General features: G+C 35.1%; 1 protein-coding gene across 1 annotated transcript in view; it reads right to left on the reverse strand.

The window, feature by feature from the left end:
* The window catches only part of RIMS2 (regulating synaptic membrane exocytosis 2), a 444,540-nt gene that overhangs the window by 89,806 nt on the left and 330,005 nt on the right, over positions 1-24,729 (reverse strand). The window lies entirely within an intron of this gene.

The raw sequence follows: 24,729 nt of genomic DNA on the forward strand, positions 1-24,729 counted from the left end.
CTTAAAGAGCCACCCAGTGGCATCACTGTATTACATTCTAATGAAACACAGCTTCAAGAACAATCCCAGGATTCACTCATCTTGGACAACATATGTGATTGGCTTTAGTCAGGGATGGGGTCTCACTACATGTCTCAGCCAGTAGCTGCTTTCAACAAACTGGTACTGTACCACAATTTACAATGTAAAATAATAAGGAAGTGCCAAAGCTGAGGTGGAAGATTGAGAAATAGAAAAATGAGAGGAAGACAACAGCTCAGAAAAGATTTTCAAACATGATGTAATTAGCTATCATACCCACATAAGTATGATTCTTTTCCACTTTAACCTGGTATAAGTCAAGAATAAATCATTATCCACCAAATGCTAAAAAGCATTACTTTTGAATTACATTTGTCCTAAAATATCCACAATTTTAATGCAAAAGTTACCTAGGATAAAAATTTCAGGATCCCACTAATCATAAACAGAAGCTTCTGTACATTGTAAGTATTAAGCAATATGGATTGCATTTATGGAACTGATATGGGAATGTTAGGTGCCAGTGTACTACAGAAACCTGGTATAAACTCTAAACCTCAGTTGAAAGTCATGATCTAACAGCAAAGTGGGGCTTGGCACCTGGGCCTCTCAGCTTTGTGTTTTCTTTGTGAGAACAATAGGGGTGGTAGCACATACTATGAGAGCTGCCAGGTAGGGGTTGTGGCACTTCATAGGAAATCTGGAAGGAGAGGAGGTAAAAGGAAGTGGGAATGCAAAAACACTAAGCTCTTCTGCTCTCTATAAACTCTCTGGCTTCTAGTTTTTGTATTCTGACTCTAACTTTACACTCTACAACAACATGAAAGAAAAGACTGCATAAAAAATTCTAAGAGAAATTAAAATGAAGAAAAATTAATGAGAAAGAATAAATGGTGCTTTATAGGAAGAAATAAAATGAGAGAACAGCAGATGAAAATTTCTAAAATAAAATTTTTCCTGTCATAATTTTCCTCAACCATTATAGAACCCATAGCACTGTTTCTCAATTTATCATTAAGTGAAATTTTTAGGATCTAGTTTTAAAAGCTCTATTTTTTTCTCTTGAAAACAAAAAGTTACACTGGAAAATATTTTTTTTTCAATTACAGAAATAACACATAAGTTTTTTGAAGTAAAATACTTCAGCCTCCTCTCAAAGAAAGAAATCATATTTTGCTGAAATCAAAATCTTCTTGTCATTTTTCAGTAATGTAAGAAAGGAGACATTTTTCTCAAAAAGGGACATTTTTTCAATTTTTCTTATGTTTTATTATGAAAACGTGGCATTTTTTCTCTGTGTCCAGACATTCTGCCAAATTTCAGGAAAGTGCAAGTGAAGAAATAACAGGTCCTGAGCATAAACTAGAAACTTCACAATTACTTGAGAAAATATTCATTCTTATCTATGATCAGTTGGCAAAGTGAGATTTCCATAAATCCAATTGCCTATGATATGTACAAAATATGCCATTCAAAAGGGAAACAAAAGTATAAGGCCTTGGTGTGAGTCCTCTGCAACAAAACAAACAAAATTTGTGGCTTATTTTTTCTCAAGAGAAAAACAAGACAGAAAAATATTGAAAAAAAAAATATTCAATTCCCATAAAATCTTATTAAAGGAAAATCTAACTTCCTCTCTATTTTTGAAACTGTCTTTAACAAGTGAGAGGATTCAGTTATGAGCAAAAAGAGGAAGGGCTGAGGGCAGTGGATAGTTCATGAGGCAGCAGAGAGCTCTGGCTCTGCTGCGCACGGAGCTGACAAGCAGAGAGCGCAGGGTTGCTGCGTGCCCCGGGCTGAGCTCGCTGGCACTGCCGCCAAAAGCAGCTGGGAGCTGCATGGCAGCAGGAAAGGCTGCAGAGCATCCTGGCACTGCAGCCAGAAGCAGCTGGGAGCTGCATGGCAGCAGGAAAGGCTGCAGAGCATCCTGGCACTGCAGCCAGAAGCAGCTGGGAGCTGCATGGCAGCAGGAAAGGCTGCAGAGCATCCTGGCACTGCAGCCAGAAGCAGCTGGGAGCTGCATGGCAGCAGGAAAGGCTGCAGAGCATCCTGGCACTGCCCATTCCCCTGGCCCAGCATGAGAGCCTGTCACACTGAGCGCTGGGAATGCAGGGCTACCATCACCCCCACTCCTGCTGGCAAGCCTCTGCTCAGTTCACACCTATGTGGGAGGGCTTAGCAGGAGAAAAAATACTTCTAGAGGGCTCAGTAACCCTCTGGGTGCATTAAAGCTACAGCTTTTAACATGAGTTTGGTAACCAAGGCAGAACATTGGTCCTACCCAAGGACTCCACTGCAGGCAGGAGCTGTTCATGGAGCATGTGTCAACAAACCTGAACTAACCTGAATCCAACCATTAGTTATCAACAGGGCTTTAAATGTAGGAGCATAAGCTTTCACACACCTGAAATACAAGGGCTGACTGACCCCTTGTGTTATTAGATCCTGAGCTGGAGCCCAGTACAACACATTTTCATGGCTATAAAGACTGGCACTAGAAAAGTTAAAGCTGCTTCTGATATACTGAAGTGCTGCCACAATATATTGAAGTGTATGCCACCAAATTTTGGCCAGGTAAAGTGAGTTCATTTCTTCATGAACATCCTTCCAGAATTTTATAAACAGTAGTTGTGCCTCCAACAGAACTATCCAATGAGACACTAAAATTCCAGCCATATGAGTGCAAAATTTAAGACTGAAGGGAGGAACAAAGCCTGGCGCTGCTCACCAGACATAACTGGGGGCATTGCACTTAGGCAACATTCTGGAGTTTTGGTTATTTTGAACTCTCTAGCATTAAATACCCATGGCCTGAAGGTTAGTTCAGTGGGGTTTCCATGGGCACAAGGCAATTCCTGGCTGACAGAGAGACAACTGCTGATTCACTACCAGCTATTCCCCAGATTTTCAGAAGAGAATGTGCTAAGGGAAAGTAATATAACTACAGAGCAAAGACTCCTGAAATGCCAGAGTAAGCACAGAAGTACTGTGCAGTGCAGCCCTGTAATCTCTCAGATCCACAAGGACTGCAGTGAGAGGCTGCTGTGCCAGAGCTTAGCTCTGGTGATTACAGTAAATTAAACCTTGGGCCATGTGAATTTGATGCTTGCTTTTATCTATGGAAATATAACCACTAGACAATGAACTGTAATTTCAACTTTAGCTATAGGATATTTTGTAAACAAAAGTAGGGATATTTCTCAAGACACAGACAAAAGGGTGCCTGGAGGCTGTGGGAGTAAATCAGAAGAGAAGACCCCAGATGCTGCAAACAGGATTGTATGAGCAGGAATGCAGTCAGAAAATGAAGCCACCTATAGAGACTATAAAATCCAGTAACAAGCAACAGGCGGGGCCCCAAATAAGAGGCAACCAGCTTGAACTCCAACTACTATTGCCAATTAAACATAGTAGAAAAAGGAACTCTACTTGATACTTTTATTGAACTGGAAGCTAGGGAGAAGTCCTATTGAGGTGAGATCCACATAATTCCTACCATGGTCTAGGTGGTGGCTGTATAATTCCATTCCTGCAACAGGACTCAGGACAGGCACTAAAATCACTGCTTCAGCTTCAAATAAAAAACATTATTTTCATGTTTTACCTTGAAATAAGCTAAGATGTGACAAGATAAGATTCAGCTACTTCACCACTAAAGTGAAAGGCTGCAATCAGTGATTTGGTTAATACCTAACTTTTCTTAACCCCTGAGCTGCTCACTGAGTCAGTTTTACAAGGAGATAAGCCATCATTGAATTCGGCCTAGAGCTAAAGACTGGTATTTTCTCTTCAGGTCAAATACTGGCTACTCTCCTGGGTAAGATTCTTCAGCTGATAGCCTGTGGGCCACACCAGAGACAACAGGGACAACAAATGGACTTATCATCCAGCTAAGGCAAACCTATCTGGTTAAAAATCATAATCAGCTGTGACCTCTGCTCTTTCATTCTTTCATTGTCTTCTCCAGTGGGACTTACTAAACCATTCTAGTTCCTAGAGATTCTGGTGATGGAGATCCTGCTGCAGGAACTGAGTTTGGAAGAGGAGTTTGCTGTACAGTGAGGCATCTGTGGCACAAAGAATTAAAGGGAATCTGGTATGGAAGAAGAGTGAAGTTTCCCTTACAGTATTAGAACAGATTTAGTTTTGAATACATATGGGCAAAAGGGATAGAAAATTTGGGAGGCACAGCCTTGAAGGCATGGGGAAAAAACTCATGATGAGGGGACTAAAGTCTGATAAAGACTGATATTTTGGAAATCCGAAACCTCTAATAGAGCAGAAAAACATGTGCAGATGAGCATGCTCTATGTCTGGAGAGGGGAGGACAGAACAGAGGTCTTAAAGTGTATGATATCTGCATTTAGCTGATTCTGGTCTCTTTCTTACCATTTCTCACCCTTATTTGACACCCTTAAAATAGCAAAGGAAATACATTTAGGGAAGTCCTTTCTTAGGTTCCATTTCCTAGTGTCTATTTTGAAATCTATAAAATACATAAAAATTGCACTCCAACTCTTTGCTACATCTTTGCTCAACATAACAGATCAAAGAATTTAAGAGAAAAACACAAAAATATTTTTAATAAGTCACCCTACCTGTATCCTCATTCTCTGGATCTGTTTTCTTTTCTTCTAAAACAAATGAAAGTAATATGTAAAGCAAAAAGAAGGGGAGAGAAAAAAAATGCAGAAATAATAATAATAAAAGTAATATAAAATGCATTAAAAAGGAAAACATTAACAAAACTCACCAAATTAATATAACATGAAGAATTTAGTCAACCAACCAAGTATGGTGCTCTGAATCTAGAGGCATATTTACTGTATGTTAGTGCATACATTTGTGTACTGATATTGAACATTTACTGAAGGGAACCCATGGATATTTTGTGCACTTCCAGAATCATTAACACACTCAAGAAAAAGAGAGCAAGGCAGGTGTCAGGTAGAGTTACTTTCCAGTTTCCTTAATCAGGATGACACAAAAATAGAAGTTAAAAAAAATGTGCTTGTGCTGTAGGTTTTATGCAGTGCACACACAAGACACAGTCTAATGGTTCAGGCATAAAAATTGAATGTGTCAGAATGGCTTTTGGCAATTACTTTAAATCTTCTTTGGTTTAATCAATTCTCATAGCTTCTACAGGTTAAAAGGTTTAATAATGATATTACTGTAACTTGTCTTAGAGTTAAAAATTATGAAGAACCAAAGACACTACAATCAATACTCAAAAACCCAGTTCATGCACTAAAACTCAGCTGACTGATGCCAACTCTGAATACATATCAAAGGTTGTAAATGGCTCAGGGCATTCATCTGTCACAAAGAAATGAAAATATATTGGATCCCTATCAAATAATTTGGCAGCCCATAAATAATCTGAAATCCAGTTTTGGTAAATAATGTGAAAGAATTTTAAGTCAGATGAAATTTACTTAAATTAGAAATACATTAACTTTGAAATAGGTTCTCTTTATTTTTCAAAACTATATTAAATTCAATTAAAACAATCCCATGAATATAGAACAGCCCCCAGGCTACACACCAAAAACAGTATGCATTAGTAGAACTAAATATTTTTCCAGTTATTGGTTATTGAGGACTGCTCAAAAAAAAAAGATCTAATTTACAGTACACAGACTGAAGAAGAAAACAAGAGTTGTTGTATTTTAAGGAAATATAATTTTGTAATTGGGTATCAAAGCAGAGGATGAAGTCAAATTCAGAGAGAAATCATACTCAAGCAAGGTAGAGTCATGAGAAGGAAAAATGTGTTCCTACAGAGAGCATAAATAATATGCTACACTCCAATAGGATCTGGCTTCCTATCATGTGTGGGTTCAAGATTATTGTTCTACTAGCAATTTCTAGTGGAACTATTAGGCAAATTAATGGGAAACAGATATGGCAGGTCATAAGCCTACACTTTCAGCAATCAGTGGCTATTGAATCAGTTCTTGGAACTTCTCCCATTCCCTGACCCTTCCTGCCCCACACTCTACACCATTTTTAAATGAGGCTTTTTGTGTTCTTCTGAGTTGGCCTTTGGGCAGCCTGGCCTTACTATCTATGTGGGCTGTGGATAGTGCTAGGAAAAAAGCAGAGAATGATAGATTATTTTGCTCTTCAACCTTTTTCTTCAACCAAAATATTTTTATTTTTCTTTCAGTTTTAAATTGCTGTTACCAATATATAATCTACAAATACAATGTCTTTTATTGTTGCATTACTTTCTAAAGTAGAAAGCAATTTGATAGCAATAGCACTGATCCAACATAATGCACAATAGAAGAAAGTGAATTGAGTCATTAAAACACCCATGAGCTTGAGCTCAGAGAAAATGATGTCATTTCTAGGTTGGTCCATATGCATAGTGACAAGAAATATTTACTTTGCCTAAATATTATCTTAATATAGAAATCTTATATAGAGTAATAATTTTTAAGAGGCCTAGAAATCCATTTACCCTTATGTCTAGATGTCTTTCAAACATATATCTTTAAATAAATACATTGTCAAAATAAAGAAGTTTGAAACCTGTCAGACTTTCATTCATTCTTGTTCTAGATATAGAAAGTATATAGGCAAATATTGTCAAACCAGACCATAGAAATTAATACCATAGCATTTGCAAACACAGAAGTCTATTTGATTCTTGAATTTTAAGTGTGATTGAAAGGCTGTAACAAATCTCTACAATAGATATGTTCTTTAGATTTTTAGTAGAAGGCTCAACACAGTAGATCCGACTCTTCAAACTGAGGTTTCATATGTATTGTCAAGAGCTGCCAGAAGAAGTACTAGAAAGGACTGAAGATTGAATTGAGAAAGATCTGATTTGGGTGGAAGCAGCAGAACTGAACAAAACTGATATCATCCATTCACCAAATAAAGCAACATTAACATCACAGTAGCAAAGATCTTCACTGCAGCTATGGGCCTATACATCACCTCTAAAGGAATTCAGAGCAGGTTCAGGATGTTGATACTAAAGTAATTAATGCTTTTGTTTGTAATGTGTTCAAAACAAAAAAGCTCTAAGGACCCTTAATGTCTTGAAACTGCTGAAAACCCATAAATCACTATAAGATTATTTTAAAATGTCTCAAACTGAAAAATATGAGAAGACAAAGTCACTCCTAAAAAATCTTGATCTGATTTTCTTTCTATATATGACCAGTATCATCACATTAGTCATTATTTTGCTATATTATCTAATTTAACCTTGATTTACAAACTGAAAAGCATATATTGTGTCCTGTGGTGTAATGTTCTCAATTCAAGAACTAATTTTTTTCAGAGCACTGTACTTTGAAGAAAATAAATCAATGCTCTCATGAAGGAGATATTTCTGCACATTACAGAAAATGTATGTTTTCTGCTTGATCAGACTACAGATATATTTAAGTATATGGATGAAATATAGAAATGAACTATAGATATAGAGAGATTGAAATGCTAGAATATTCTCTCTCACAACCTTCTTCTACCATCACAGCAGACATTGCTATTATAACAACCACTGACATTTTATTTAATAGTAGACACAGCCATGCTCCCATGGTCTACCTTGTTTTTTCTAACTGGTTCTAATATCTCTGAGAGAGATCTAACAATCTAATATGTATCTGGAAGATAAAATGAATGGAAAAGAATACAAGAGCAGACTTGTCAAGAACTAAAACTGATCTAAAGTGGCCTTGATTTTCTTGGAAATGCCTTAATTGAATGAGCTTTACTCTTCCGATGGGTACCTGGGGGTGCCAGGACTCCATCAGACTTCACCCACATCACACCAAGAAGTGTCATGTAGCAGGGACTCCAAGTTCCTTGGAACAGATGAGACAATAGAATAATAGTTCCACAGAAGAAGTAGGATATCAGGTTTCTCCCTAGTCATAGATACTGTGGCAGTATTGAACAATTTCTCAAAAATTACTGATGGCAGCACTGAACAACTGCTCAGACTTGCTGGCTTCCTGGTGGAGATGAGGGGCAACCTGATTGTGCAGCCTTCGGGTTACACCTGGGAGGCGCTGGGCTTCCCAGGGTCTCTCCCTTCTCTCACAGCTGACTGCTCCAAACTTAAGGTTAGATCCTGGTTCTCTCGTGACCTTTCTCTTCTCATTCACCTGGGACCCAGGTGAATGAGATTTGCATAAACTGAACAGTGGTCTAAAATAAATCTCGACTTAATTGCTTTGAATGGAAAAAAATGCAACTTCCAATGTTGGAGGATAAGCATGTCACTGCAAGAAACAGATATGGAAGTCCTAGTTTGTTTCAGAGTTTAAGCACAAGATATGACAATGACATAAAAGATTTTATCCTTCTATTTTTCATATTTGCAGACACTTAATATCAGCAATATGACTATGAATTCTATTTCTACAGTGGGTAAATTACCTCCTGTACCTATGTGCTTTATTAAAAATTGAGTCTGATTTCTCAAGGTAGTCCAAATTATTAAATAACATTTTATTTTTAAAATTAAATATATATGTAGTATCCAAACTTTGGGTAAGTACTTCAAAAATGCTAAAATGCTAGCTGTATTTCTTACTAGAGATTTCTCTTGAAATGTTATTCATGAGAATATGGGAAAATCAATTTTATTCTGAAAAAAAATCCCTGAAATATCACAAAATCACAGAATATTCTGAGCTCCAAGGGACCCATAAGGATAATTGAGTCCAACTCCTGGTCCTTTACAGGACAGCCCCAAGAGTTTCACCATGTGCCTAGGAGTATTGCCCAAAGATTTCTTGGACTCTGTCAGGCTTGGTGCTGTCACCCCTGGAGAGCCTGTTACAGTGCCCAACCATCTTCTGGCTGAAGAACCTTTTTCCTAATATCCAACCTAAACCTCCCCTGACACAACTTCAGGCCAGTCCCTCAGGTCCTGTGACTGGGCACCACAAAGAGAGATCAGTGTCTGCCTCTCCTCCTCCTCACAAGGAAGCTGTAGATCTCCCCAAGGCCTTCCCTTGTTCTCCTGCAGGATGAATAGACAAAGTCACCTCAGTCATTCCCTGCATGGCTTCTACTCACACCCCTGCACCATCCTCACAGCCCTGTTATCAAATCAGGCAAAGGAAAGAAGATTGTCTCCTAAAAATAAACAATAAAATGTAGAAGTATTTGCTTCGAACATCAAAACTTGCCACTTAAACGTCTTGTACTCAAAGGATAACATTTCCTTCTGTTTGCTGAGCTATTAAATTCCAAGTCTACCTTAAGGAGTTAGCTCTAAATTTTTTCATTCTGGCTTTCAACAGTGTGAAAAATTAAGCTGCCTAACTGGTACAGGTCTAGCAAAGTATCAGATACTGTGATATAAATGGTTACTGAACTTCACTCCGGGTGTTTTTGTCTGATCTGTGGCAAATATAAAAAAAGTATTGCTGCAGCAAACAAGTTCTTTCCAAGTCTGTGATCCACATCACAGTCTGAACGAAAAGAAAAAATAATTAATGGTTGTTGAAGGGTTCTTCAATATATATATATATTAGCTTATATATTCTTGATACTTAATATTACTGTTTAAATGTAACTTATTTCCCTTGAAAGGACATGCTCAAAAAAAGACTATTTCAGCCAGCCAGCTTCCTAGCAGGGAACATGGCTTCACATTCCTGTTTGCTATTTGAGGATTGCTTGACAGCTTTTTTCTTTTTTTTTTTTTTCTTGTTGGTTTCAAACTTGACACACCAAAGAAAGGCTAAAACCTGGGGGACATTTCTTGCCACTTAAATAAATTTTTATCACAATGCTAAAACCATGTTAACAACTTTCCTTTGGATTATTTACAGAATACATGGCACTGTTTAGTAAAAGAACTGAATAAAATGGTGTGGTAATCTAAACAGGCAAGTTAAAGTTGAAGAATCTCTACAATCCTGGGTTTATAAATTGACAGGGTCAGCTAAGGTCTTCATCATTAGGTACAGATCAGTGCAGATGGTAAAGGGCAAATATATTTTTAAGCAAGTTGGAAAGTTCTATTTTGCATCTTTATTAAAGTGATGATTAGGGCTATGGCTAGCCCTTTTTTTATGCTGCATAGATCCTTTTCTATGATGATTTTTGCAGGGTAGCTGGTGATGTTTTTCCGTGCCTCATACAAAGGTGTACACACATTTTGGTGGCTTTCATGAAATACTGAGGTCTACATGGAAAAAGCATGGAAGAAAGAAGTAGTAAGCCAAATATTAGCTAAAATATCCCATTTTGCTTCTCCCAAGAATTCTGGCACATCCTCCCTATATAAATGACATGAAATAGGATTTTGAAAGTGTAAAAGAAAAATATCTGAGTGGCCAGTAGGCCCTTATACTCTGTACCCATAAAAATCAATTCAGATCAGCCACATTATAAGCTCTTCATTGTTTTCAGGAAAACCTGAGCAGTCTTATTATAAAGCTTTCCAATATCCTGCTTGCCAAGCATGCTTCTCAGAGCTCCCACCACTGGTACATTCCACAGCTTAACCACAGAGAATTCCACATTCTGATACAGCCACTTCCAATCATAGGCATAAACATTTGGTAATAACTGTGCCTCTGCTCTCAGAAAAGCTAACAGGTATTAATAGAGATTCTTCAGCAATAGAAGAATGCAAAATACCTCAATTAGCATCTCAATAACTAGAAAGATAGTCAAAGGTTTAGCCAAAGAACACAAAATGATCACCTGCATTTAGAACTCAGAATAGTTACAAATTAAACTAACAAACATTTTGCAAAATTATGCTGTCATTTTAAATTGCATAGTCTGATGTATTTACTATTTTAGCTTCAGCAGACTGATCATCAGCATTTATTTTTGTGGTTTAGTACAGATGGCTACTTCAGAAGTCTTTGGCTTCTGGATTTAATTCTAAACAAACTAAAAAATAAGAACAAAGAGCTGCCCAGCCATCCAGTGTGATACATCTATTACTATGCTAAGTACCTGTACATTGAATTCAGAGTTTAGAAAATTAGACTGAATTTGGAGTTTACCCTTTGGGTTTTGTTGACCAAATACAGATTTAGATGCTTTAAATGTTTCTTTTACAGTATAAGGCACCAGATTGTAAATAAGCCTGTCAAACTAAATATCACAGAAGTGTTCAGAGATGCACAAGTAATTTAATCATAGTTGTGCTAAAATGTTACAAATCCTACCCAGAAATGTTTTTTCAACATAAGGAAAATGGAAACAGAACAAGGCATCATCCTGTTCTATAAAGGAAAGTGTGTCACAGAATACTGACTGTAATAATAACTCAGAAGCAGAGGGGTGTCATGTTCTGTTTATAAAGGGTAAGTATATCACAGAAGATTCACTTTTGGAAGACTTGAAAAACCTCTCATGGTTCTGTAAGATAAGAATGAATTAACAGACCTGTGCTCCTTGTCTTCTACTGCAGTTGATTTCTTAAACACTCTGAACTGTGACTTTTTTGTCCTTGTTTTCTCCTACAGTTAATTTGCCACACCTGTTCACTGTTTGGCCCTTCACTGTCCAGGTTTTTGAGCTCTTCCAATTTGGTCACTCATCCTCAGCAGGGTTTGTTAGTTTTTGTAGGCTTCATTTCCATCAATCATATTATTACAAAGAAACTTCATAATAAAGCACTTAAAAAATGGTATTTCAAAGTCCTTGTCTATTTGAATTTCACTGTTAAAGTCAACAAAAACTCTAATCAAGCCTTTGTGTGCTCTTAACATGACAGTTTTATGTCAGAGGTTGCAAAAAAGGACTTCAATATCTATTTCCATTCCTTTCATGGCCCTTTAGAAATGGAACAGTCCCCACTCTCTTCTAACTTCCATTCATGTTAGAAAGTTTAGGATGGGTATCACTATGCCAGCCCTTCTCATCCTAGAATTACTCACTCAGCACTATTTCTGCTGTCTGTGCACTGACTGCCTTTGTACTGGCATGGATTTGCCTTTGCAATGCTTGGATGATCATTTTTTGGGTAGTTACTTGAGTCAGCTAGATCAATTGTTGGAATTCTGAAGAATGTATTTTATGTTTGAAGAACCCAGTAAGTATTATGTGCAATTGCTAGTAATTTTTGCCACGATGATAACTGGTTGTTCTCACCCATCTTAGAGATGAAAATAAAGATGTATGCTTCTCACTAAGGCTTTTGGGCAGACAAGGGCTCACTTCCACTTCTCCTGAATGGAAATACTCTTAGTGAAAACATTCTCAACAGTTTTGACAACATCTAAACCTATGAAACGTGTTAATTTGAAAAATATGAAAACCCTGCATCTCAAAGCAGGTTAGTGAAAGGCCTGGATCGCAAAGCTCCTCCTTCACCCAAGAAAAACAGGGTTTAATCATTAAGGATGCTATCAAGCTTTACTGCTGTCAGATAACAAAATTGATATTAAAATTCTTCTTGGTCTAATAACACCTCAAATCAATAGCTAATCCTCTGAAATACATTAATGTTTGGTAGCATGAAAAATAAACCATGATAAATAAACTATGTGAAAACCATTTCCTAAGAAAACTTGTAAATTGATAATCCTAGATTCACACTTTTTAAAGCAAATTCTAAAGCAATGGGAAAACACTCTGTTCTAAAGTAGGCATGTGAAATGAATCCCTTGCTTTTTAGCTGTGCTCAGTGCCTTGTACTAAAATGTGTAACCTAATTTGTTACTAAGGCAAATGTGGAAGAGGACCTGTTTCAAATATGCATCTGAAAATATGCTACTATTCACACAACAATTTTCTCCTGAGTTTAGAGGTACTAATAACAATTATTGCAAGGGCAGAGCTGATCATGCTTTTGCAAATGTGTGCTAGACAAATAAATCAGTGCCAAATACATTTATTTAACACTTTGAGCTAAGTAGTGTTTTGTAGAATTGCAATGTCAAAAAATTTAATAATAAAGAGTATTAACTACTTATATATGTTCAAGAAACACAGGTGGTGAAAATAAATGTTTTTTTCTGACCATTTTAAGGCCTGATTTCTTCCAGCACTGAGAGAGATATGAACAGATTCCATATTCTGATTTAATATATGGATTCAATAAATAACTCAGAGGAAGGTTTTGGAATAAAAAGGCCTACAGCTTTTATTATGAACAGATAGGAAATGGCTCACCCAATCTTCTAACTTCATTTTTGTAATAAAAGAGATTCAGAATCATTGCACAGGAACTGGCAGTGAATCATAAGCACAAGGCAAGTAAACTCAGTCTTTCCACAGCAAAATTTATTAATTCCTAATAATAGTGATTTACAAAAGAGCACTTTCACAAAATACTGCCAGTTATCTTCCCTACCTATCCTCAACTTTTTTTTACTCTGTAATTTTAACAATTTCTATATTGAGATTTGTTTAACATGAAAACCACAGCAAATAACATCTGCAAGATTCTGTAAAAATTCTATGGTTCTAATTTGGACAAGACCAGTATGAATGGTAAAACTGAGCTCTGAGGGAGCCAGTCATAGTATAGAAAAGACAAAAATGTTTCAGTAAATATCACCTAAATTTAATGGACCAGTCAATATATCCCAAAACTTCTCCAGATTTGCTAACCTAAATGGCATCCAAGTGGCTTCTCTATTTTGTTGGGATAATAGCAGATAAACAGGGAATTAATTAAAGCTTTTACACAGTAATTGTAAAATTTGAATTTTATACCTGAATTTAATTTAATTAAATTTGGGGAATTGAGGTATGTTGTCCTACATACCCCAACTGAAGAAGCAGAGTAATATGAACAAATACTGCATTTTCAGGGCTAGGATGCCTTGATAGATATTAGTTCTCTGACAGTAATATAAACTACATGGAAAATTCAATTAAATGGCAGCTTAAAATTTGTTATGAAAGAAACCATAAGTAATGTACAATATCCCTCATAATGCAGCTAAGTGAGGACTCCTTCAGTGTTCTGACTTCTTGCTCCCATACTATCATAACTTTTTGATTTGCACTTTTTGGCATGAGAAGAGAGCTTTTGTTCACTAAAAACTCTACTTCTAATTGAAACACGTTTTATTCAAAATCAAACACTAAGTTTGGAATTCCAGTGCATGAAATTTAACTTACTGAAATTATTCTGTTTTGAAATTATATCCTCCCAGAGTCAAAAAGAACTAGGTATAGAAGAGCTTCTGCAGTTTTTGTAGCAGTTTTCAAATGTATAGATAAAACAAATTATAGATTGTTTTCATGTGTTAGCTGGAACTGTAAGGGCTAATTTTCAAATTATTTGAGACGAAATAAGAACTGATGTGATAGAATTGAAATCAGTTTAAAGTCTTAAGGTATAGCCTACTTGTCATCAGCTACCTTTCATGACTTTTATAGAGTGCAGTTTGTAGGTTATAGAAATTACATAAGTGTCTTAAAATGAAATTCTTAAACCTTGTCAATATTTTGCTAGTTTATTGAGGGGGAAGAGAGGGAAAAGTATGTGAAGTGAGCTGTGATAAAATCTATAGAAAAGGTAAAATGAGAAAAAATAACACAGAGAAAAGCAGTAGAAGAGACAGACCTGAGTTTGTTCTCCTTGATGATTCCGCTTCTTCTGTGATCACATCGTGTAATGTACAGACATAGACAAAGGAGATGGGCGTGAGAGGATGTATTCAGAAGGTTAAAACTGACACTGAGGGAAAGGGCCAAAAATTGTTTTAGAGAGAAGTCTGCAGAGCAGAGTTAGTAAGTGGAGAAAAAAAGAAAAAGACACTAGAAGAAAAAAGAAAGCTGAGAAAGAAGTGGTTAAACTATTGTTATTGGAAAAGAACAGGAAAGACAGAGTTAGTATAGAAGCTGAGGAAATAATAAAAGTTATAATTGACAGCAAAGTCAATCCCTGTAATGATGCTGAAGAAAAAGCTGGATAGCAAAAGGTATGTTAACTAGCATAAATACCTTTGATCATGTCTGTTCATTTTTTTGAATGTTATCTACTTGAATGCAAATATTATTTTTCTCTTTCAAGTATTGAACACTCAGTTTAATGTTCAAGGGACTTCTGTTGTTAGATTTTTCAATTATTAAATTATTGTAATTTATGCTGAACCAAACTTCAGATACCCAAAACAGAAAATACTTTTTTTTTTTTTGCAAATGTATGTACAAGCTCAGACATTTCAGAATCCACATAACACACTCTGGAAAGGACTGCATTATTTTAATGCTCTGCCAAAGGCAAAATTATCAAGACCAAAATACAGAATGTGTGAAAAGAGAATGTATAGCTATTAACTCTCATGGTCAGCTCAGAATACTTTTCCAGAACTAATGTTGGTCTCATCTCACACAAGTCTGTTACTACAAATGCATGCAAGTCAAATGCCAAAGCAACTATCTCATCACTTATATTGTTACTTCGCATTCAAAAGCACACTGCCATTTTAGACATGGAAAACATCTGAGGGACAGTGTCTGCTATGTACTGAAAATCTATTTGTAGCAAAAGAATGGGAGGAATTCGTCTTGAAAAGTAATAACAATTGCAAAGAACTGTGAAGCCACAGGTGCTAGCAGAACAAATGCTTTCTCCCCAAAATCATCAGAAATAGAAAAAAAAAATCTATAAGCTTGGTCAAATTTCAACATGCAGTTTTCTAATAAGTCACAAAACACTGCTCATAAATTATTAATGCTGAAGATACTAGACAAAGAAGTCCTGAAAGTTTTACACACCACAAAAATATCTGTAATTTTATCATTGTTTTACAGTCAATATCAAGATACCATTGAAAAAATGCAAAATTAGAATAAGCAACATAAATCAGTAAAACAAAATTAAAGACAACACCAAATTTTATCTGATAACCATTGTCTTCTGTATTTCAACAATTTTATATTATAGTGTTAGATTATATTTCAATCTACTATCAAATGCCAAGACACTACCAAAGTTGTTGCAAAAGCAAGCAGCTTGAAATGTACATAATTAGAATGCATTTTTAGGCAATTAAATTTCCTTGCAGAATGAAGACATATTAGAGCTGTATATGAGATATGTAGTGTGAAAGCACAGCAGCTGTAGTTTTGACAAAGGTTGCTAAGTTTTTGCATGTTAAAAAAACAATAATGGAGTATAAATATTTTTTTATCTGGGCAAGTACAAAGAATCCACTGGAAGAAATACAAATAAGTAAATAGAAAGATCTACTTCTCCACATCATGTTACACTCATACTAATATAATGTAGCTATAGTTGCTGTAAGTACTAAATACATAAATAAATCATGTTTTAGCACCACCAAAACACAGCTAAAAGTATTCAAAATGTTCTGAAAATATTGATATTACTTATGTATAACCCTGAAGTGAGCATTCCTACTATAGCAAAAGCAGTTATTAGAAAGTCTATACCAAGACCCCCACTCCTTGGTTGATTTTTTTTAATATCCATAAGAATTAGTAGCTTTGAGACATATACTGCAGTAAGAGAAATCCTTCTCTATAAATTTTCAAAGTATTGAATCATGTTATTTCCAAACTTGGAACATGTCTGGTAAGATAATGCAAGGTATTCTAGTTATGCCAGACAAACACAACTGAATAGCAAGAAAGTCTCTGAATATTTTAGGATCAAATTACCAGTATTTACATGCATATCAGTCACATATACCAATACTTTTTTAAAATAGCCTTTTTAAAAGTCCTCATGCAAAGTATTTGTTATGAAAAAAATTTACATTTCAAAGTGGCAAACAAAAACCATTCATAATTACAAATATTTTTCAGTTTTAGATTTTTACTTATCAAACATATTAGAAGAATACTTCTAATAGAAGCCAGAGGGGAAAAAAGATAATAGTTGTTGTCTCACTGTGGATACCTGACCAACTGCTACCTCATCTGTTGAGATAAATGGATTATAATATTTTTGTATTTATTGTTGGAAATATTAAATAATTCGTAGAAGTTGTGGCATGGCAATGCACCAACTTCTTCCAAATAGTGATGTGAAGAAGAAAGTACTAACAGACTGATTAATTTAAAAACAGTACAACTTATGTGAATCACTTTTTCTCTTGATTAAGGCACCATGCCAGAAATCTCAAACAATAGTGTGAAAATTCTCTGGTTTTGTAGCTTTTATTCTACAAAATAATCCTTTTGATATAGGTTTAAATGTAAGAATAAAACAATGTCACCAATTCTATTAAATTTACATCATGTATATAGTCAGTCTTCATTTGTAGTTATTGCTTTTTTTTTTGTGGAACCATCATTTATTTTCACCAATTGTTCATCTCAATGTATGAGAGTATTATGTATAAGGCTATTATATGCAGATTTAGAAACAGATGATAATCTCAATAAATAAACATAAAAAGTTAACAAAAACTTTAAGTCTGAAACCTGCCCAAAATAAGTACCATCTCTTTTATTATGCTTAAACATAGAACTGTTCATTGTAAGTAATGTCACCCATTGAAGAGAAGCATTTAGGAACTCAGTGTTCAAAAATTGTTACATGGCAAACACACCCAACCAAAATTCCTAAAGCAGCAAAGGACAGAGAGATATAAGTTAATTACTGGCTTTTTTCTCCCTCAAGAGTTTTCTTAATTTCATTTTTATCTTTTCCTAAGAACCAAAGATCTTGCACTGCAAGCAGAAGCTCAGATTTGTAAAGTCTCATTTCTGGACACTCCTCATAAAATATGATCTGCAATAGTACAATCAAATAAGCATCATCTTAAAACATGGAAGAGACTCTAAGACAGAAATGCTCCATAGAGTCTGTATGTTCCATAATTATATGTCATTAATCTGGATGAGATTAGACCTGATGACTGATATAATACATTTAGCTCTCAGGTAAGATATCCCCTGACATTATTCTAACTCTGCAATGCTAAGGATACATATATACAAGAGTAGATAGAGAAGCTAAGAGTACAAATATTTGTTAGCAGAAGATGTAGATGAAAAGGCCATTTTACTACATTGAGATGTGAAAAAAAATCAGTATTACTTAATATTCTCCAAAAGCATTAAGCCACAATTAAATACAGAGCCTGTCCCAAACTTCTGAACTTCTTAATGAGGTAGTTCCCTCTTAGTCAGAGTTCTTTACCTTAAAGCATAAACCTAAACACACAAAATAGCATCTGTATACTGGATGTATGCTGACATTTTAACTCAAAAATACAGCAAGAAAATACAGGAAAGACTAAAGCAATATATTTAATTCTACAATTACATAATATAGACTATATGTAATACACACTACATAAAAACACAATAGGTAAAGACAGTAAGTATGAAAAATCTTACTCTTATCCAAAGACAAGGATAGTAGAGACAATAGTAGAAAACAGCAGAAGGAATTGTAAATATTCTCAGTATCATAAAATCTCTAATTCAAATTAAACAAAGTAGATTCCATAACTTTCATAAATCTCAAAAGATAAACTAAATGAAGAATCCAGAGAGAGTTTTTATTGTTTTGCTTCTCTGAGTAAAGTTCACATGGTAATTTTATAAGGGGGGAAAAAGACAAAATACTAACACTTCAAAATATTAATGCACTGTAGTTACACATTGGATTGGAATTATTATGAATCCTGAGAAGGCAATTAATTCTCTCTCTCTCTCTGCCCTACCCTTACTTTGCCTTTTCCAACTAATTTCTAACTATTTTCCAACTCTATTTTCCAACTCTTTTCTCCCTTTCTATAATTTTCAATCTCTCATACTGTGAATTCTGACTACAAACTTCTATTGAAATACACACAATTTTGAATGATTTTGGACTACTGTTTTCACACTACAACTGAATTCATGGTAATGGATAAGCTACAATTAGTTTTCATTACATAACATTAGATTTGTGAAAGTCTTTGTCTATGCAGGTGTCATGGCACAGTCCTACCCACGAGAGAGACTTAAATGTTCCACAGATAAAAATAAGCATGATTCCCTTTAAATGGAAAGCAAATCTACCCATATAAAGACTTATCATTTTTAAGCATACATTAACTTTATATTTTCTGATGTGTTTAACCTACCATTGCTAGGATTTCTCTAAGATTTTCTTTTACTTCCATATTACAGAAATATGTCTTTCCCCAAAATAATTACAAGGACACTCAATTTTTACTTAATTCCAATCCAAGATTTATAAATCCATTTTAACTTGTGTTCTTTTGTTCAATAATGTTAATGTATGTTCAGCACTTTCTCACCATTCTGTTCTTCAACTGCTCATTGGAAATCAAAAGTTTCTGTTGTAAAGGTTGGATATTTGATGACACGTCAATGTGCTCAACAGCCAGAGAAAATGAAACCATTACAGGAATGTTTCACATAATAGCCATCAAATCTACTACCTCTCTGTAGGAAAAACAGGGGAAAGCCAATACTCTTCTTTGCTATCCTACAAAGGCAGTTTCTGTATTGTCACCTCTGGATGGAGACACAGGTTGCTAGGCTGTATTCAGCTTCCAATATTTTGGATCGTGAAATGGAATAGAAATGAGTATCTCTGCCATGGTACCCTAAACTATGTCCTTTTCCCATTTTAATTACTTTGATGGGGTCAAAAGACACTAGTGATGATACTGATGAAAAGAATTGCTTTTTAAGAAAAACAGCATCCTGCCTAGTTTTATCCGTATCAGTACAGGACGCATTCTCTACATACAACCTTCTTTTCCAACTTCTTCTCTTAAGGCCTCATATATAAAATGCAAAACCACGTGAAAATGTTTGCCTCCTGTATTTCTTTTTCTTTTCTTTTCACTGAAAAACAAAATCTGATTAGAGGACCAGAGTTTTATTCACTTTCTTTCAAATACCATCTATTCCAGCTCAGATGCAGTGGTGAGTGCTGAAGGTACTTAATAATCTCAGGGATGAACAAGTAACTTTCTCATGCTTTTTGATGTAGTGGTGTCTAGAATGCAGTATTCTCTGACAGAGTACTGACATCAGTTAAAGGAAGGGGACAGATTCAAAATATAGCTTGAATTTTTATGCTATGCTTACCTATGAATCTGCAGTTTTACCCTTCCAATCCTTCAAAATCTTTACATAAATAAAACTGAGTCTTTGAAATATGCTTAACACTGATTCTGCAAATTTCATCAGAACGTAAAATTTTAAAACACTGTTAAAAAAACCCATCACTTTGGTTTCTGATATTCAGGAAGAGAAATCTTATCATCAACTTCTATTGAAAAGTCTGCAACACAAGAATAATTTTGCTATGTAAGTTAATGACCTTCAATTTCTCTCCAACAAATTTGCTAATCCCATTTCCAGTCATGCATATTTCTAGAATATTAATGCTTTACAAGGTACAGCATTACTGCTATTTTTCTGGGGTTTGAAATCACTTTTGTTATCTATTCATTTGCTCACAGATCTCAATTCTGCACTCATGGTACTCATGTAATCAATGCCTATTTGTTCTCCCAGGTTTTCTTAGCTATACTACTGCCATGGCTATTTCCATGGCACTGGTTAGGTTAAATTCTTAACAGACAAAATGCACTTAAAGACAGTATATGCTTTCATAAAAGATCAAATCAGAAAATTCATCAACAGATGAAAAGGCAATCAAAACTGGGGAATATGAGGTGTCCCTATTCCTTCTTGCCTCCATTGCACCCTCTGAATTCAGGAACTAAGTTTCATTAGTATCTCTTCACTGTCTTCTGTGCAGACCCAACACTTAGAGCATTCACAGATGAAAGAAGGTGCAGTCCTGTGCAGAGGGTAAATCCTAAATTGTAAGGGTTCAAGGAATTTGAAGTTTCCTTAGGTAGCTTCTGTCAGGCTGCATCACGATTAGATCATGGTCATACATACAATATAACTCAACATCCAGACGTGAGTACAGTGTTGTGGCACCTTCTTCTAGATGTCCTGACTGCTATGCCTTGAAAGGTAACTGAAATGATACAGGGATGTCTGTAGGGAACAGTGGTGTGCACACATGGCAGATTATGCCAGTCCTGGAAGCTGCATTACTCCACTCCTACCGTGGAAGTACATAAAGCTCTTTGAAAGATTCAGTTTGGAAAAGCATCTGAGGCATGTAGGGATGTGCCATTTGAGGCCCATTGCAGCTTGTTCAGAAGCACCTCAACGTCTCTGCCTCGTGTATCACCACCCCATGCATTACTGATTACAAACATTACTGATAATGCAAATTAAAACAGAAGTTATGCTCTTATCAGGCATCAGCCCTCACAGAAAGACTTAAGACTGTAAAGTGAAGAACACAACTTTTACTTAACTTTTATCTATTCTAGATTTTGATAATGGTGACTGTGGCTTTCCAAACCAATTCTGACTGGAGATCACTGGTTCTTTTCCAGACAGAAAAATAGGTAGAAATCAGATGACTACCATGTTAATATACAGAACACCTGTAAAGTGAGAACTTTTTGTTGCCATATTTGATTCCGATTTCTATTCTTCTGCCTGTTTTTGTCTTTCAATTCTAAGATTTTACTCATGTTCCAAAAGGTAGAATACCCCATCTAAAAAATATGGTACCTCTTTCTAAAATATGGAGAAGGTGGCCCTAAAAGTACCGCCAATAACTATAAATGAATTATATGTCTAGAACACAGTCTTAAGCCCACCTCAGCTGGAAGATGGAGTTAATGTTCCTACCTAGATACTACATAAGAGAAAAGTCAGGGCAGAGGCACTACTGTGCTCAACTCTCCCTGGAAAGACAAGAGTGGAGACGCTGTATTTTGAATCTATCATGCAACAGTTAAAACAGCTAGAAAAGAAGATATATGATATTCTGATCCTGACTGTTATAAACAGCATTTGTTTTATCCTGCAACTTCTTCTGATGCATCAAAAAGTTGGGGAACAGGAAATGCAAGGGCACATCTGGATTTTTAATACTAGGTTGTCTAATTCCTGGGTTAGAATCAAGACAGATTTCACTGGTTTTCTTCAGTTCTGAGTCTGGTACTTTCAGCTGTACAATAGTTGAACTTCAGCAAAAACTTTGGATATTATCAGTAATATATTATAATTTAGGTGAGATTACATTATTAATTTAGGAGGTGACACAGCCAGCCAATCTTGTAAATTTTAATTTGTGCAACTGGGAGAAGGGTTGTTATTAGAGTCAGACAACTAATATGCCCAATAGAGTTATTTGCAATACAAAACTGAACCAAGATATTCTTGCAACTGAAAAATCCCATTTACTTGAGTAGATTCCATCAATCTTTAAATACAGGATGAAACCTGCAATATAAAGATCCCATTTCTCTTTCCTTCCCCTTCCTTCTCTCCTCCCTACCTTCTCTACTCCTAAAAGTGTGCTTCCCCTTTGCAAGTGTATAAATTAATGTGATTAGGACCTTTTATTCTCTGATTGTGAAGACAGAACAACACTATTATTATCATCATCGTTATTATTACTACGTTTACATTTTATTGCTATGCATTTGTAGGAACAAAGATAGCTGAATAATTGAACTTGCCATTTGGGGTGAAAAAAAGTTTATGACAATTTTTAGTTTCAGAAGAAATCCATTTGTGTACAGAATGGAGGAAAGAAGAGATTTTTTAGATTTGAGAATTTCCAAGTATGAAGATATAAACTGCAGCTTGCATAAAAAATTACACTGGAACATTATTTGTGCCTTGTGTGATGGTGAAAGAAGGTTTCAGATTTAAGCCTGTAGAAGATTATTTTCTCACCATACATGCAGGATACCTTGGTTTGGTCAACTAAATAAGAATCAGCATAGATTATATTTGGATTCCTGAGGCTTGCACAAACTTATTTAGTCTTAACAAAATTCAAAACTAAAAGCAAAATATATCTAATATTGTGCCAGAACACTTCTTTTCTAATGTATGTGCATTCTAACACAATTGTTTACAAAAGCAGATCTATTTTGGCTATTCTAAAACAAAACTATATCATCTAAATGGTCTCTACATGCTAAATATTTCACACCAAAGTGAAAAAATAAGGTACATAAAGCACACACGCATTACAAAAGCATGAAATGTGGTTTTATAGTCTCATGCTTTCATGTGGTTTTCCAAACCCTGACAAACCTGTCTCAGACTGGTGTTTCTTTTTCGGCAATGGTTTGTCATCAGTTATTGTACCATTCACCTTTTTCTGCTGGTCTTCCCATGTAACTTCTAGTGTAAATCAAAAAAAAAAAATCAGAAATATTATGTAACTTACATTATAATACACCTAATATCATTTGGGACAAGTCGATCTAAACAAATGTATTATCATTAACAATAAAATTTAGATTAGTTCTTAGAGGCCTGGGGTGAAGAGAATAATTACACATCTTAAACACTCTGGAACAGAACATCTTATCCAAAAGTTAGTGCCTATGTAACTTTTCAAATATTCTGCTGTCTTTAATATTTAACAACTGACATACAAAACAGGGGCTTGTTTACACAATAATGTGGTCCGTTCTTAAAAATTAGTGTTCTACATTCTATAGTGTCTTACTATAGATTATAATACATATATAGCTTATAGTTTATACATAGATTATAGTATATGTATAGCTTATTATTATGGATTCTTATTATCATTGTGTTTCTGTAAGTTATAAAGGAAGTTAGAAATATTTTGGTAAAAAAGTCTATGCAAAGATATAATTAACAAAAATAACCCACCAAACAAAACAAATTAACAAACAAACAAAGAAGCAAACAAACAAAAAACCTGAACAAGCAACCATGCATGCCTAATTTAAGTTGAAAAAGTGTTTTTAACAACTAATTCAGATTTATTTTCAAAACATGGAACTTGATTTAAATTAAGTCTTTAATTTGGGCAGATTAAACTACTCAATAAGAACTTTTGCATCAATTAGTCCTGCATCTGAAACTGGCATTTCTGATGCAACTGCTCAGGAAAAGAGCTACAGACAGAATCAAGTACACTGCTCCACAGAACTACATTCTCCAGACTTGAGTGCTGTTAGCATTTGGAGGTTGTCAATTTTTTTATTTTTACACTTTAATTCTCTTTCTTCTGACAAAATAGGTAGTTAGCATAAATACTATCAATTTTAAACCCTTTGGGATCTCATGGCAAAACCAAATCTACACCAATTAACAGGAGAGATCCAATGCTCCAAGCTCCATTTTTGTTTTGGGCTGTTAAGAATCTGCTAACTTTGCTTATTGTGTAAAGTGCAAAGCTCCTCACAACCATTGCCCCCAGATGTTATCACTTCTACAGTCACAGAAATAGCCAGTGATGGAGAATAATATGACAGATATGGAAAACATTTTTAATCTTACCAATTCAAATATAGTAAACTGACACAAAGTATGTTAGATTATGACAACATTACTATTACTATTACTACTACTACTATTATTATTAATAATAATAATAAAAATAATTTTCCTTTTGCAAGAAAATGGATGGATATCTAACATTCAAAATGTAAACTTGTGAAAGTGTTATCTGTGTGCATCCTGCAGCCTTTTCTCTGTGGCTGTTGATGGTCCATATAGGCTGCTGTCCTATAAAAGGCTGCTTGGATTTTTAAAATGGGTGGAAATGTAGGTTCAAGTACACTGTCACTGTAATGATTTCATGACACTACAGATATACAAGCTGAAACAGACTCTATCATCTTTGAAGTACCATGTGTAGTGAGTACTAAATGAGAAATTTCAAACAGAACATTCTGTTACCAAACCATGGAAATAAAATCCTAATATGAT

This window comes from Ammospiza nelsoni, chromosome 1 (assembly GCF_027579445.1).
Source record: "Ammospiza nelsoni isolate bAmmNel1 chromosome 1, bAmmNel1.pri, whole genome shotgun sequence".
Lineage (NCBI taxonomy): Eukaryota > Metazoa > Chordata > Aves > Passeriformes > Passerellidae > Ammospiza > Ammospiza nelsoni.